The 14443-nt window shown below is 47.4% G+C and overlaps 1 protein-coding gene and 1 pseudogene across 5 annotated transcripts in view; both read left to right on the top strand.

Moving 5' to 3' along the window:
• Positions 1–14443, top strand: part of FBXO47 (F-box protein 47) — an 873621-nt gene that overhangs the window by 590499 nt on the left and 268679 nt on the right. The gene's annotated exons all lie outside the window — the stretch shown is intronic.
• LOC134897266 (5S ribosomal RNA) lies at positions 9333–9451 on the top strand (annotated as a pseudogene).

Below are 14443 nucleotides of genomic sequence, written 5' to 3'. Positions count from 1 at the left end.
GGACTGTGGCAACGGAGGCACATAATGACCCAACGTGGGCCGCTTTTTCCACCGTGGGCCGCTTTTTCCACGCTTCTGCATACGCTAGTTCATAAACTAACACCCCCTATAGGACCCCCAATGCCGGTACAACCGTATGTGGTCCCTGCAGCTAACCCGCTGTGGGCGGACGATTTATCTGCTCAATTGAAGAAGTTGAACCAGTCCCTGACTACTAAAAAGTCTGACCATCGCTCGCCTAAGTCCAAGGGGTCCTCTAAGCGAGCGCTTGTCTCCTCAAAATCCACTGCTGTCACTGACACCTTGTCTGATGAAGACGGCACTTACACTGACCGGACAGGTTCTGACTCAGATACGGCTGATGGGGAGGGTAGTTCACATGTGGATGTTCCTGATCTTTTGAAGGCTATTAAGTTAATTCTACAGATTACGGATGATCCCGAGCCATCCGTCCCTCCTAAGAAACCTGATAGGTTCAAGCATCAGAAGGTGGTTAAACAAGTTTTACCTCACTCTGATCACCTAGTGGATATACGTCAGGAACCCTGGGAAAACCCGGGTACGAAGTTTGTGCCTCAAAAGAAGATGCTGGCTCGCTGTCCCCTCGCGCCAGAGCTGTCTAAGAATTGGGAAACTCCTCCAATAGACTCAAATGTGGCTAGGATGGTGGTTTCCTCAGCTCTGCCTGTCACTACCATCACGTCTCTAAAAGAGCCTATGGATAAACGTGTGGGGGGTTGTCTTAAAGCGATTTACACCCTCACGGGTGCTGCACAAAGGCCCACTATTGCAGCAACGTGGGTTGCAGAGGCTATTGGAGCATGGGCCTTGGAGTTAGAAGCTGAAATCTCCTCTGACCATGCTAGACAATGCTTGTCATATATTGTCACAGCTTCTCGCTATATTAAAGAGGCGGCTTCTGATGCCGGTATCCTAGCAGCCAAGGCCTCTAATACGTCAGTCCTGGCTCGCCGGATATTGTGGCTGAGATCCTGGTCTGTGGATCTGGACTCTAGAAAAACCCTGGAGGTACTCCCTTTCAAGGGAGATATTCTGTTTGGGGAGGACTTAAATAAGAAAGCGGCTGACTTGGCTACTGCAAAAACTGCCTGTCTGCCAAGTACAGCTCCTTCTGTGTCGAAGGCTAAGGGTACTTCCTTTCGCCCCTTTCGTCCTTCAGGTAAAGCAAAAGGTCAGGCGTACAACAAGCAAGCCCGCACTTCCAAAAATGGTAAGCCGAAGCCAAAAAGAGCCTGGGCTGCCCGTCAGCCAGCGTCCAAGGCCGATAAGCCTGCCGCATGACGGGGCGGGCCTCGCCCTGGGGGATCCCATGGTGGGGGGCTGGCTTCTAGGGTATACCCAGGAATGGTTGAACACCACTTCAGATGCCTGGGTACGGGAAGTCGTCACTCGAGGTTATGCCATTGCCTTCAAAAACAGACCCCCTCATCGATTTTGCCAGACAGACGTCCCATCGGACCAGACAAAGGCAAACACTCTGCATTCGGTGGTACAGACTCTCCTGGATACAGGAGTCATAGTACAGGTGCCTCTTGCTCAGAGGGGCCGGGGGTACTATTCTCCGCTGTTTCTAGTCCCGAAACCGAATGGGTCCTCCCGGCCCATTCTCAACCTCAAGGCATTGAACAGGTTTGTGAAGGTTTCCAAGTTCCGTATGGAAAGTGGAAACCCTTCGCTCTATAGTTCTGGCCTTGGAACCTGGGGACTACATGGTCTCCCTGGACATACAGGATGCTTACCTGCATATTCCTATAGCAGTGTCACATCAGCAGTACCTGAGGTTTGCTATTGGCAACCTCCATTACCAGTTTTGGGTGTTACCTTTTGGTTTAACAACGGCTCCGCGAGTCTTCACCAAAGTAATGGCGGTGATGACGGTGGTACTCCGCCGTCAAGGGGTCAGGATACTGCCGTATCTGGACGACTTGTTAATCCTGGCAAATTCCCCAGAACTTCTCCTACGTCATCTGGATATGACGGTCCAGTTTCTACAAGCCCACGGATGGCTCATCAACTGGAAGAAATCCTCCCTGATCCCTGCTCAGAGCATGGTGCATCTGGGAGCGCTATTGGACACTCACAACCAGAGGTTGTTCTTGTTTCAGGAGAAAGTCCTGAAGCTTCAGGACAGGATTCGTTGCTTCCTTTCTCGTCCGCAAGTGTCGATACATTCGGCGATGCAGGTGCTGGGCCTCATGGTATCAGCATTCGACATGGTGGAGTATGCTCAATTCCATTCTCACCCCCTAGAAGCTGATTCTAGCCAAGTTGGACGGCCTGCCTCACCGGATCAGGTCTCAAATGATCCGTCTGTCGCTGCTCTGTTGGCTCCTGGACCGACAATTGTGCAGAGGTCGTCCCTTCTGGATATCCAACTGGGTCCTGTTGACGACAGATGCCAGTCTAAGAGGTTGGGGTGCGGTGCTGGAGCAACACTCCCTTCAGGGTCGGTGGACCAAGGAGGAATCTCTCCTCTCGATCAACATTCTGGAATTGCAGGTGGTCTTCAATGCATTGAACCTAGCCCAGCATTTAATTCAGAACCGTCCTGTTCAAGTGCAGTCAGACAACGCCACCACAGTGGCTTACATAAATCATCAGGGCGGCACTCGAAGCCGTCTGGCAATGAAGGAAGTCTCATGGATTCTACATTGGGCGGAACGCCATCTACCGGCCATATCGGCAATCTTCATTCCGGGAGTCCTGAATTGGGAAGCGGACTTTCTCAGTCGTCACGACGTGCATGCCGGCGAGTGGGTCCTCCATCCAGAAGTGTTTCAACTCCTAGTGGAAAAGTGGGGTCTTCCAGAGGTAGATCTGATGGCGTCTCAACACAATCACAAGGTTACGGTCTTCGGAGCACGGATAAGGGATCCTCAAGCAGCATTCGTGGATGCACTGGCGGTGCCGTGGAGGTTTCGGCTGCCATACGTGTTCCCTCCAGTGTCACTCCTGCCCAGGGTAATTCGGAAGTTCAAGCAAGAAAAAGGAATTCTGCTTCTCATAGCTCCAGCGTGGCCCAGACGGCACTGGTTCTCAGACCTGCAGGGCCTATCATCAGAGCGTCCAATTCTACTTCCACAACACCCAGACCTCCTCGTTCAGGGCCCCTGTGTCTACTAGGACCTAGCCCGGCTGTCTTTGACGGCGTGGCTCTTGAAGCTTCCGTCTTGAGGGCTAAGGGTTTTTCTGAAGAGGTCATTAAAACTATGTTGCGGGCCCGGAAACCGTCTTCTGCCCGGATTTACGATAGGGTCTGGCATTCCTACTTTGTTTGGTGCGCATCTAACAATTATGACGCTTCCAAGTTTAGTACAACCAAACTTTTGGCTTTTCTGCAGCAGGGCCTGGATTTAGGCCTGCGTCTGGCCTCCCTCAAGGTTCATATTTCTGCCTTATCGGTGTGGTTTCAGAGAAAAATTGCGACTTTACCTGACGTTCGTACTTTCACTCAGGGTGTGTTGCGTATCCAACCTCCCTATGTCCCGCCTGTGGCTCCTTGGGACTTGTCGGTGGTTTTGGAGGAGCTGCAGGAGCCTCTGTTTGAACCCCTTGGTTCAGCTGATCTTAAGTGGCTTTCCCTTAAGGTGGTGTTCTTGCTGGCTATTGCCTCTGCTAGAAGAGTGTTGGATTTTGGTGCCCTTTCCTGTATTTCCCCATATCTGATTTTTCACCGTGACCGGGTGGTACTTCGGACTCGTCCCGGTTATTTACCGAAGGTGGTTTCCTCGTTCCACCTTAATCAAGAGATTGTCTCTCCTGACTTGTCTCCCAAAGAGCGGTCTTTGGATGTGGTACGGGCTCTCCGTATCTATGTGAAGAGAACTGCTTCTATTCGAAAAATCTGATTCTCTCTTTGTTTTGTTTGGATTTGACAAACGTGGCTGGCCTGCTCACAAGCAGACCCTGGCCAGGTGGATAAGAATGGTGATGCACATGCTTATGTGAAGGCTGGTCTGTCAGCTCCTGCTCACATTACGGCCCATTCTACTCGGTCTGTTGGACCTTCTTGGGCAGGCCAACGTGGTGCGACCCTTGACCAATTGTGCAAGGCGGCTACGTGGTCCTCCGTGAACACGTTCATAAGGTTTTATGCCTTCGATTCTGCCGCTTCCCAGGATGCTTCCTTTGGACGCCGGGTTCTTGTGCCCGCTACAGTGCATCCCCTCCCATAAGGAACTGCTTTAGGACATCCCCATTGTCCAGACTTGTGGAGCCCAGTGTACCCCGCAGCAGAAAACGAGTTTTATGGTAATTACTTACCCTTGTTAAAACTCTTTCTGCGAGGTACACTGGGCTCCACAAGGTGCCCACCCTGACGCACTTAGCTTCTTTGGGTTGATATGGCATTAGCCGCTGACACTTCTCTTGTCGTGAGAGTGTGGTGTATGTGGCTACTAACCGTTGTCGTCTCTTTTCCTGCTACTGCATTGGGCTGGTTAACTAAACTGAGCTCCTGTGCTGGGAGGCGGGGTTATAGAGGAGGCGGCGCTGTGCATTCTGGGAACAGTCAAAGCTTTGAGCCTGTTGGTGTCTCGGATCAAGATCCTACTCTACACCCCATTGTCCATCCTTGTGGAGCCCAGTGTACCTCGCAGAAAGAGTTTTAACAAGGGTAAGTTCTTACCATAGAACTCGTTATTTATCTTCATAAACGAATTGGATATGATTTATGTGGGAAGAAAGAATCTGTGTTTAAGCACTCTTACAGACAGCTATTGTTGCAATTATGTTTAAAACACAAATGTTACAGATGACCAGAAACCACATAAGTAACTTTTCTGAATACAATGTATTCATGAGCTCCTGAGTTATAATAAGTGTATCAAATACAAATGTGTAAACCTAGCTCACAGCCCTGCAAGCAGCAACAGTGTTTGTATTTATGTGATTAGGAGATGTTGATGTGCTATTGCTGCAAACCACAGTTTTCTTTGTGAAATTGTCTTTGATACATGTTGCATACTGTTGATCATTGACGGCTGATTGGCTGTAATATACAGTGCTATCCTTCTTTTTCCGTATCAGGAGTGTACCGCATGAAGGTTTGCAGTCAGTTTTAATTTATCTTGCACTGCCTATAGGGGGTAATTCTGAGTTGATCGCAGCAGGAACTTTGTTAGCAGTTGGGCAAAACCATGTGCACTGCAGGGGAGGCAGATATAACATTTGCAGAGAGAGTTAGATTTGGGTGTGGTGAGTTCAATCTGCAATCTAAATTGCAGTGTAAAAATTAAGCAGCCAGTATTTACCCTGCACAGAAACAATATAACCCACCCAAATCTAACTGTCTCTGCAGATGTTAATTCTGCCCCCCCCCCCTGCAGTGCACATGGTTTTGCCCAACTGCTAAAAAAAATCTTGCTGCGATCAACTTGGAATTACCCCCATTATCCGGCATCAGGGGATTAGCAACCCCAAAAGCTTCATACCTCACTCATCTTCTTTCTGGCAAGGTTAGGGTACCCATTCTCTCTCATTCTTTGTCCATTACCACCTTGGCAAGACGAATGAACAGCAGAAGGGGGGTAATCCCTGTATCCCAGCCACTTTAAATATTCTCTCATTCTATCTGAGATCTAATTTATACATGTGTTTCATGTGATCAATATTATTATCATTCATATATAGCTGGTAAATAGTGTAACAACAGAAGGGAAACAATAACACACCAAAACTATGACATAAGGACTACCTTAATGCCTCAAAAGTATGTAATTCATCTTATGCATATTATCTGTCTTTTAAACTAAGAAAAGATATCCCCAATCTGCTCACTACATTTCTCTCTAATGCAAACTCCGGTATGTTTTTGATGTAATGATTTGCTTGTAATTGGCATTGCATGTGTGGGGAAGTTGTTCAGTGAAACAGTTTTATTACTGCATGCTGTCTGGTGTTTACCTCCTTTGATCATTTGGCCATTTGTGGTCAGGTGTACTATATCTTTACATTTAGTGAGGTGTAGTCATGGTGTAAACTTGGACAGAGTGTGATTCCTGATTAGTAATAAAAAAAAATACCAAACACTGAGCAACATCACCAAACAGGTAATTTGAACTTTAAACTTGTCATTTATTTTGTACTGTCTGGACATGGCTACTAATATCAGATGCACAGACAAAATTCTTAAAGCTATGTGTGCAAATGCTATGAGCCCAGGGGACAAAATTCCAGAGCTAATTGCGATAATGACAAGGGATAACCTGGATATTGTCGCAATTACAGAGTCATGGTGATATGAGAATCATGACTGGGACATAGCTATACCAGGATACAATTTATTTAGGAAGGATAGAAAGGGAAGAATAGAAGGAGGGGTAGCAATGTATGTGGAAAAAAAGCATATATGCTACTTTAATACAAAATGTTTAAGACAAACTGAGGCTCTTTGGGTCACCACAGAAACCAGGGAAAAGAAGGACATTATTCGCATTGGGGTGATCTATAGACCACCAGGCCAGGGGCAGGATTTGGACAGGAACCTATTGTTGGACATCTCTAAAATGGCTTTAAAGGGAGAAGTCATAATCATGGGAGACTTTAATTTACCTAATGTAAATTGGAAGGGGTCCTTTGCAAGTTCAGCTACAAGTGGCAAATTTCTAAATTCCTTACAGGGAGCGCATCTCAAGCAATTGGTGAGGGAGCCCACTTGGAAAGACTCAATATTAGATTTAATTCTTACAAATGGTGACAGGATATCAGGCATATACAGTATGTGGGTGAGCACCATGGATCCAGTGATCATCAAGCAGTATGGTTTAGTATGAAGACAGGATCCAACTCCTGTCATACAAAAACAAAGGTGTTGGATTTTAGAAATGCTGACTTTGCAAAAATGGGGAGATATTTAAGTGATTCATTTGCGGACTGGAGGAACTTGGAAGGGGTGCAGGAGAGATGGGAAAAACTGAAAAGTGCAATACTAAGGGCAATAGACATTTGTATCAAAAGGGTTAGGAAAAGCACCAGGAAAAGGAAGCCAGTGTGGTTCACAAAAGAAGTATCAACTAGTGTGAAAGCAAAAAAGATGGCTTTTAGGAAATACAAACAGACTCAAAGTAATAATGACAAAGAGGTGTATCCTGACAGACAGATGGATGCTAAGAAAGTGATCAGACGTGCAAAGACAGAAGCTGAGGAGAAAATGGCCCAGTCAGTAGAGAAAGGGAGCAAAACTTTAAGTATAGAAATGAAAGGAGAAAATCAAATGGAGGAATAATAAGACTTAAGACAGCGAGTGAGAATTTGGTGGAGGGAGACAAGGCAATAGCAGATCACCTAAATAATTATTTTTGCTCAGTATTTACTACAGAAGGAGAAGGGAAGGGACCACAGTTAAGTTGCAAGGACATTTATAAAAATAAGGTAGATGAAAGTACATTTACAGAGGAGCAGGTCCTAACTGAACTTTCAAAACTAAAAGTGGATAAATCAATGGGGCCAGATGGGATACACCCAAGGATACTAAAAGAGCTATAAGATGTGCTGGTGGCACCATTAGCAGAATTATTTAACCAGTCACTAAATACAGGTGCCATTCCAGAGGACTGGAAAAGAGCAAATGTAGTTCCACTGTACAAAAGTGAAAGCAAGGAAGAAGCAAGTAAGTACAGACCAGTAAGCCTTACATCAGTAGTAGGGAAAGTAATGGAAAAACTATTAAAAGAAAGAGTTGTGGAATATCTTAAATCAAACAACTTACAAGATCCAAAACAGCATGGATTTACTGGTGGGTGATTATGCCAAACAAATCTTATTGACTTTTTTGACTCTGTGCTAAAAATAATAGATCAAGGGGGAGCTGTAGATGTAGCATATCTAGACTTTAGTAAGGCATTTGACACTGTCCCACATCGCAGACTGCTAAATAAACTTGAAAGCGTGGGGGTGGATTATAAAATAGGTAAATGGATAAGAACCTGGTTGCAGGATAGGAAACAGACAGTTGTAGTAAATGGAGTGCAATCTATGGAGGGAAATGTTACCAGTGGAGTACCCCAGTGATCTGTACTCGGACCAGTTCTCTTTAATATCTTTGTTGGTGACATTGCAAATGGTATTGAAGGGAAAGTATGCCTTTTTGCAGATGATACAAAGATAAGCAACAGGATAGACACACCGGGAGGGGTAAAACAAATGATTGATGACCTAGCTAGGCTTGTAAAATGGTCAAGAACGTGGCAACTATAGTTTAATCCTAAAAAATGCTAAATGATGCACTTGGGTCTCAAAAACCCAAAGGCTAACTATAGCATCAAGGGTACTATAATGGAAACTACTGAGGACGAAAGGGATTTAGGAGTCACTATTTCAAGTGACTTAAAGGCAGGAAATCAATGCAATGAGAAAGGCAAGTCAGATGCTTGGTTGCATAGGGAGAAGAATCAGTAGCAGAAAAAGAGAAGTAATAATGCCACTGTATAGGTCATTGGTACGGCCTCATCTGGAATACTGTGTCCAATTCTGGAGACCATATCTCCAGAAGGATATAAATACATTAGAGAGTGTACAAAGAAGGGCAACTAAAATGGTGCATGGCCTACATCACAAAACTTACCCGGAAAGGCTAAAAGATCTTAACATGTATAGTATGGAGGAGAGAAGGGAAAGGTGGGACATGATAGAAACTTTCAAATATACCAAAGGTTTTAACAAAGTTCAGGAGGGAAACATTCTTCAAAGGAAGAGAAGTATTAGAACTCAAGGACATACACTGAAACTGGAGGGAGGCAGGTTCAGGGGAATTTTAAGGAAAAATTACTTCACAGAAAGGGTAGTGGATAAGTGGAATAGCCTCCCATCAGAGGTGGTAGAGGCTAAGGCTGTAGAGCAATTTAAACATGCTTGGGATAGGCATATGAATATCCTTACAAAGAATTAAGGTTAAAAAAGGGTTGAGATTACCTAAAGGATTAAAAAAAAGTGGCAGACTAGATGGGCCAAGTGGTTCTTATCTGCCGTCAAATTCTATGTTTCTATATATAACCACTTCTATATGATCTAATGATAGAACCATAAAATTCCAGCTGTTTTAAGGAAATATATCCTCTTGAATATTTACATATTGTTGCACCTGGTGCCCCATACCTCTTAAAATCAAAGACACTCGAGAGTGTTTCCATGTAGATTAACCTTGTGACCAATGATCCAGAAATTAATCTGACCCAGAATATATGGGCTATTATCAAACCGATGAAGGTCACTTATATGTGTAAAATTACTTTTTCAGTTTAAGTCTCAAGCCAGCTGGATCAGAGGGTTTCTAGCCCATTTGGTAGCTCAATGACTCTGGTCTAAACATTCCTCTCTACAATCATACCTCACTGCGTATGCCCAATCTCGTCCGATCTCGGAAGCGAAACAGTGATTGGGCCTGGCAAGTACTTGGTGGGTGACCACCTGGGAATACCAGGTTTTGTAGATTTCAGACCATAAGAGTCCTATATGAAAAGAAGACCATTCTGCTGATGGACCCTAACGTATCCCGGCACGCTAGCCGGACATATAGTTATATTTCTGCTGCGGGGTACACTGGGCTCCACAAGTCTGGACAATGGGGTGTAGAGTAGGTTCTTGATCCGAGGCACCAACAGGCTCAAAGCTTTGACTGTTCCCAGAATGCACAGCGCCGCCTCCTCTATAACCCCGCCTCCCAGCACAGGAGCTCAGTTTGTCAGTTGGTGCTGCAGTAAGCAGGCACTTAACAGAGGGGCTGCTCCAGGCAGCCCTAAGAAAAGCTTTTTATGAGGTAAAAAGTGAAGACTTCAAGGGCAGCAGCAGGGGTAAATGTCTTCTGACATTCTCTGCTGCAGCTCCAGCTCTCCCCAGCGGCGCTGTACACTCCCGAGCCCTGGTTGCCGGGTACCTACAGCGGAGGCTCCGGTTTTCTTCACGTTAGGCACACACGGTTGGGGCTCTCCAGGATCGCGTGGCCGCGCTTCGGGAGGTGGTAAGTGGGTCCCGCTCGCGGGACCCGGTCTTTATTGCAATCCGGTGCGGTCAGTGGGAGGCGGGCCGCGCACGCTGGCGGTGGACACTGTGGATACAGGCGATCCCAATAGATCACCAGGGCATGGGTGCAAGTCAGGTTTTCTCTTAAAACCGATTTTAATATCGCCCACAGTACCCGGTGGTTTTGCCAGCAAGGGGGATAAGGCTTAGACCTGAAGCCCCTCTCCCAGCCCCAGGGCGCCATTTCCAGCAAGTGTTCCCGCCCTGGAGCTGCATCTCTGTCTTTCCTCACTCACTGTCAGTGTCTGCGGCGCCATTACTCCTCAGCTCACTGTTCCTGGGACTGCTTGGGCAAATCCTCCTATGTAAAGCCACCTGGTTGTCAGTGCTGTGACTTTACATGACACTTAAGTATTCTACCTGCTTTTTTAGTCAGTGTTAGTAAGAAAGAGTGCATTTAGTCAGGGGTTTATAGTACAATTACCCTGTGATATACATCCAGTTTCTTACTGTGTAGTGTTATATCTATTGACTATATAGCTGTGTAAGCTAGTCCAGTGCAGTATTATTGTCTGTAATAACCTCTGCATTGAACAAACTGTGACTATTTGTGTGTGCATTGATAGCTGAGTGGTGTCCATCTCGTGTCTTTCACTCAACTTGCTATCCCTATATTCTATAACTTGAGGGGGCTTGGTGCATCAGGTGTTATTTAATATAGGATTTTCACAAAGATATACTGTATTACGTATTTTTCTCTGTGATTTAGTCACCAAATCTCTCCTTTATCTCTGCTGGTGCTGACTACACTGCGCAGGGGTTTGGGTTTAGGGATATAGTGCTGCTAATAATTGTACTGTGTTACCTCATACTGCAAGTTATATCATGTCTGCTTCTGAGGGTAACGGTTCTGGGGCGGAACACACTGCTGGTGTTGCTGAAGCCACAGGCACATATGGGGAGAATATAGCAGCTGTGGGCTCTGGTTCTGGGGGCTCCTTGCTCCCCAGTGGGACTGTGGCAACGGAGGCACATACAGACCCTCCGTTGGCCGCTTTTTCCATGCTTCTGCATACGCTAGTTCATAAACTAACACCCCCTATGGGACCCCCAATGCCGGTACAACCGTATGTGGTCCCTGCAGCTAACCCGCCGTGGGCGGACGATTTATCTGTTCAATTAAAGAAGTTGAACTAGTCCCTGACTACTAAAAAGTCTGACCAACGCTCGCCTAAGTCCAAGAGGTCCTCTAAGCGAGCGCTCGTCTCCTCACAATCCACTGCTGTCACTGACACCTCGTCTGATGAAGACAGCACATACACTGACCCCACAGGTTCTGACTCAGATACAGCTGATGGGGAGGGTAGTTCACATGTGGATGTTCCTGACCTTTTAGAGGCTATTAAGTTAATTCTGCAGATTACGGATGATCCCGAGCCATCCGTTCCTCCTAAGAAACCAGATAGGTTCAAGCGTCAGAAGGTGATTAAACAAGTTTTACTTCACTCTGACCACCTAGTGGATATACGTCAGGAACCCTGGCAAAGCCCGGGTACGAAGTTTGTGCCTCAAAAGAAGATGCTGGCTTGCTATCCACTCGCGCCAGAGCTGTCTATGAATTGGGAAACGCCTCCTCCAGTAGACTCACATGTGGCTAGGATGGTGGTTTCCTCAGCTCTACCTGTCACTACCGTCACGTCTCTAAAAGAGCCTACGGATAAACGTGTCGAGGGTTGTCTAAAAGCGATTTACACCCTCACGGGTGCTGCACAGAGGCCCACTATTGCAGCTACATGGGCGGCAGAGGCTATTGAAGCATGGGCCTTGGAGTTAGAGGCTGAAATCTCCTCTGACCATGCTAGACAATGCTTGTCATATATTGTCACAGCTTCTCGATATATTAAAGAGGCGGCTTCTGATGCCGGTATCCTAGCAGCCAAGGCCTCTACTACGTCAGTCCTGGCTCGCAGGATATTGTGGTTGAGATCCTGGTCTGTGGATCTGGACTCTAGAAAAACCTTGGAGGTACTCCCTTTCAAGGGGGATATTCTGTTTGGGGAGGACTTAAATAAGATAGTGGCTGACTTGGCTACTGCCAAAACTGCCTGTCTGCCTAATACAGCTCCTTCTGTGTCAAAGGCCAAAGGCACGTCCTTTCGCCCCTTTCGTCCTTCAGGTAAAGCAAAAGGTCAGGCGTACCATAAGCAGGCCCGCACTTCCAAACCTAGTAAGCCAAAGCCCAAAAGAGCCTGGGCGGCCCGTCAGCCAGCAGCCAAGACCGATAAGCCTGCCGCATGACGGGGCGGGCCTCCCCCTGGGGGATCCCAGGGTGGGGGGCCGGCTTCTAGGGTATACCCAGGAATGGTTGAAGACCACTTCAGATGCCTGGGTATGGGAAGTCGTCATTCAAGGTTACGCCATAGCCTTCAAAAACCGCCCCCCTCATCGATTTTGCCAGACAGGCGTCCCGTCGGACCAGACAAAGGCAAACACTCTGCATTCGGTGGTACAGACCCTCCTGGATACAGGAGTCGTAGTACAGGTGCCTCTTGCTCAGAGGGGCCGGGGGTACTATTCTCTGCTGTTTCTAGTCCCGAAACCGAATGGGTCCTCCCGGCCCATTCTCAACCTCAAGGCACTGAACAAATTTGTGAAGGTTTCCAAGTTCCGTATGGAAACCCTACGCTCTATAGTTCTGGCCTTGGAACCTGGGGACTACATGGTCTCCCTGGACATACAGTATGCTTACCTGCATATTCCTATAGCACTGTCACATCAACAATACCTGAGGTTCGCTATTGGCAACCTCCATTACCAGTTTTGGGCGTTACCTTTTGGTTTACAACGGCTCCGCGAGTCTTCACCAAAGTTATGGCGGTGATGACGGTGGTACTCCGCCGTCAAGGGGTCAGGATACTGCCGTATCTGGACGACTTGTTAATCCTGGCAAATTCCCCAGATCTTCTCCTGCGTCATCTGGATATGACGGTCTGGTTTCTACAAGCCCACGGGTGGCTCATCAACTGGAAGAAATCCTCCCTGGTCCCTGCTCAGAGCATGGTGTATCTGGGAGCGCTGTTGGACACTCACAACCAGAGGTTGTTCTTGTCTCAGGAGAAAGTCCTGAAACTTCAGGACAGGATTCGTTGCTTCCTTTCTCGTCCGCAAGTGTCGATACATTCGGCAATGCATGTGCTGGGCCTCATGGTGTCAGCATTCGACATGGTGGAGTATGCTCAATTCCATTCTCGCCCCCTCCAGAAGCTGATTCTAGCCAAGTGGGACGGCCTGCCTCAATGGATCAGGTCTCACATGATCTCTTTGACTCCGGAGGTCCGTCTGTCGCTGCTCTGGTGGCTCCTGGACCGACAATTGTGCAGAGGCCGTCCCTTCTGGATATCCAACTGGGTCCTGTTGACGACAGATGCCAGTCTAAGAGGTTGGGGCACGGTGCTGGACCAGCACTCCTTGCAGGGTTGGTGGACCAAGGAGGAATCTCTCCTCTCGATCAACATTCTGGAATTGCGGGCGGTCTTCAATGCGTTGAACCTAGCCCAGCATTTGATTCAGAACCGTCCTGTTCAAGTACAGTCGGACAACGCCACCACAGTGGCTTACATAAATCATCAAGGTGGCACTCTAAGCCGTTTGGCAATGAAGGAAGCCTCACGGATTCTACATTGGGCAGAACGCCATCTACCGGCAATATCGGCAATCTTCATTCCGGGAGTCCTGAATTGGGAAGCGGACTTTCTCAGTCGTCAGGACGTGCATGCCGACGAGTGGGGCCTCCATCCAGAAGTATTTCAACTCCTCGTGGAAAGGTGGGGTCTTCCAGATGTGGATCTGATGGCGTCTCGACACAATCACAAGGTTTCCGGTCTTCGGAGCAAGGACAAGGGATCCTCAAGCAGCATTCGTGGATGCGCTGGCAGTGCCGTGGAAGTTTCGGCTGCAGTACGTGTTCCCTCCGGTATCACTCCTGCCCAGGGTAATTCGGAAGTTCAAGCAAGAAAAAGGAAATCTGCTTCTCATAGCTTCGGCGTGGCCCAGACGGCACTGGTTCTCAGACCTGCAAGGCCTATCGTCAGAGCGTCCACTTCTACTTCCACAACGCCCAGACCTCCTCGTTCAGGGCCCCTGTGTCTACCAGGACCTAGCCCGGCTGTCTTTGACGTCGTGGCTCTTGAAGCTTCCGTCTTAAGAGCTAAGGGTTTTTCTGAAGAGGTCATTAAAACTATGTTGCGGGCCCGGAAACCGGCCTCTGCTCGGATTTATCATCGGGTCTGGCATTCCTACTTTGTTTGGTGCGCATCTAACCATTATGACGCTTCCAAGTTTAATACAGCCAAACTTTTGGCTTTTCTACAGCAGGGCCTAGATTTAGACCTTCGTCTGGCCTTCCTCAAGGTTCATATTTCTGCCTTGTCGGTGTGGTTTCAGAGAAAAATTGCGACTTTACCTG

Source organism: Pseudophryne corroboree, chromosome 3 (genome assembly GCF_028390025.1).
Source record: "Pseudophryne corroboree isolate aPseCor3 chromosome 3, aPseCor3.hap2, whole genome shotgun sequence".
Classification (NCBI taxonomy): domain Eukaryota; kingdom Metazoa; phylum Chordata; class Amphibia; order Anura; family Myobatrachidae; genus Pseudophryne; species Pseudophryne corroboree.
The sequence above is the reverse complement of the archived record's forward strand: the minus strand, read 5'-3'. Positions and strand labels throughout refer to the sequence as shown.